Here is a 2,913-nt window from a genome sequence, read left to right as displayed (position 1 = left end):
CTGCCACCAGGCTCCCGTGCTTACCTGGGGTGAGGTGCTGGTGCCTGGGGAGGTGACATGCCCGGCAGCCCTCCAGCTGGGTTTTTATAGCCTCCAGATAGAGACAGAGCCCAGGAGAGCATTACTGAAACCCCTAACTCAGCACATGGTGGGGAGGAGGGACCGGGCAGAACAAAGGCGACGCTGCAGAGAAGTTGATGAGCCCGGACGCTGCAGATCCCGCTCCCCCAACCCACTAGGCACGGGCTTTGACCCCCAGCCCCATGGTGCTGGAGCTGGGGCATCGCACCCGGGGTCCTGCCATGTGCCCTGTCCCGGTGTGGCACGGGGCTGCGTCCGTGCCCCCAGCTCTGGGCCTGCTCCTCCTGCCCGCAGGCAGCACTGCCTGCTCCGTGCCTCGGCAGGAGCCACCAGGAGGTTTTCTCACCTGCGTTGCTGGGATGTAGGAGGAAAGATGCTTCTCCTCTTGTGGCAGCGCTTGCTGTCCTTAGTTAACCAGAGCAGCTCTCCCTGAAAGCCTAGGGCAGCTCTTTTGCAGGCTGCGCACACAGGAATCATGAAGCATCATAGGGGCGGGGACCAAGGGCTTGGGAAAGCAATGGGCAGGTTTGTGAAGGGGTTAGACTAAAGACACAGATTAAAGACACAGATCAGGATTTGGGAAGTGCTGCAGCAGCCAAGCGCCTCTATGCACAGGGATCTGGAAAGAGCCCATTGCATTCATTGTGGGTACCTGAATACACTCCAGCTTTCCTCATGGTGACCACCTCAAAATCATGCTGGAAGCGTGCAGGGCTCTGAGGACTGAGCACCTTGTGGAGTCACCCATGCAGCCTGCCCATCGGACCGGGGACCAGTGGGGCAGCAGTGAAAGGAGGCGGTTGGGTCAGATGACAAAACCCCTGTTCCCAGGTAGTGCTGCATTTTAGGGCAGCATTTGCCAGGAAACTGCTGGTGGCTGAGCTGGAGCACCTTCCTTTGCGCAGCCGCAGCCCCAGGCACCACGAAGGAGGCAGAGCAGGCAGCCCCGCAGCAGGGGAGGGGGGAGCCCACATGCCACTGGCTGCTCCTGGCCGCGGTGGGGCTGCTCTGGCTGTCCCTGACATTTGCAGCCCCCAGCAAACATGCGTTTGGCACAAATCGCCCCCAGCCTCTCACCGTGACCTGAGCTCAACTCAGCAGGCTGCCAGCCACCAGCATGGTGACCACAGCTCTATGACGTGCCCTGGCACGGGGACGTGGCCGTGCAGAGCCCAGGCAGGGTGTACCCGCGGTGCCACTCAGCGCCAGGCAGGGGATGCAGCAGCAGGAGCTCCGTGTGCTGCCGAGCTCATCAGGGCTGAACAAACCCCTCGCACTGAGTGTGTGCCCATGCCTGCGCCTGCCAGGGCCGAGCTGGGTCAGTTCCAGCCATCTGCTCTGGGGTGAGGCTTGGGCAGCTCTTTGCTGCCTTTGAGCTGCGCATCCCATGTGCCGCTCCATGCCGGGGTGGGACAGTGCAGCAAGGGGCTTTCCAGAGCACCAACAGCAAGGATGCTCGGTGGGGAGGGCTGAAATTTTGTGTCCAGGAGGGCTGAGGAACTGCCAAGGACAGATCCCTGCTGTCACCCCTTCCACAGCACCATCTCAGGGTCAAATCAGTGAAAAGTCCTTGGAACAATGGCCAAAGCACTGTGGAGCAGCCATCAGGAGCAGAGCTTGGTCCCTCTGAGGATGGTTTTCTGATGCCCAAGTCCAACAGTGCTGGGAGAGAAAGAGGAGGCAGGAGCAAGGCACCAGAACCTGGGGGTGAGTGAGACCTGCTAATTAACGGCCAAAAGCCACCAGTGGTTAAAAAAACCACCCTGCCTCTGAGAGGAAGAGAATGAGGCTGAAAATAGATAAATCTGTCTAAAATGGAAAGCCTTGAGTCAAACGGAAAACTCTGAACCATAAAATGCTGCCCAGAGTCAAGGTGAGAGCCCAGACTGCAGGGAGTGCTGAGGGAAAGCAAGACTCACTCCCCGCCGCGCCTGGGCATGGCACAGCCTGATGTATAACCATGGGAAAAGAAGAAGGGATCAATAAATGCTTTTTGTTTGGGATTTTGGGCAATAGCCCAGAGGGTGCAGCTGGATCCCACCACTGCTGGTTGACACTTCACGCACGAGGGGAGCAAAAGATGGTGGCAAAACTGAGCTTTCTGAATGTGCAGCTGTTGGCAGCGACGAAGAGCCAGCCCAGGAGGGGTGGTGCTGGATGCTGTGAGAGGCTGGGGCTGTTGGAAAGGACCAGGAGGAAACAAGTGTGCAGCTACTGACGTGATGGACGGGATCACAGGAGAGCAGCTGATCGGAGGCTCGGTAGGAGTCAGAGGAAGGTCCTCCCAAGGCGCAGGGAGCGGCTGTGGGATGCAGGAGACACGGCACAGCAGGCTGAGTCATCACAGGGACCAGTGCCCGGTGTGTCCCCCGCCAGTCCCCTTGTGTGTCCCTCTGCCTGCCCTGCCAGAGACAGCGCTGAGGCACTGAATCACCCACAGGGTTTGGTATCGAGCAGTGTGGTGATGGCAAAGCTGGAGATGGTGTAGAACAAACACGGCACAGGTTAAATGGGCTAAAAACTAGCTAACGCCCATGCCGGTGGGATATCCTCAAAGCAGAATGCCATTTGCAGGGACTGAGATGGTTTGGGAAGTGTCAGCTTCGATTACGTGCCTTTTGGGAAAAAAAAAACCCTTTGGGAAAAAAAAAACCCAACCAAAACTTACCCAAGCCACAACTCTTGAAACATTTCCAAACACTTAAATCTTGCATCGTGGCATCTTCAAGGGCAGCGCGCTCAGGCATTTGCGGGCACGGAGTGATGTTTAAAGAGAGAAATTCAGTGCTGAGAGGGAGGAAAGGAGCACAGGGAGTGCTGGGCACCGCGCAG

The sequence above is a fragment of the Apaloderma vittatum genome, unplaced genomic scaffold, assembly GCF_000703405.1.
Source record: "Apaloderma vittatum isolate BGI_N311 unplaced genomic scaffold, ASM70340v1 scaffold36427, whole genome shotgun sequence".
Lineage (NCBI taxonomy): Eukaryota > Metazoa > Chordata > Aves > Trogoniformes > Trogonidae > Apaloderma > Apaloderma vittatum.
This window is presented reverse-complemented; position numbering follows the sequence as displayed.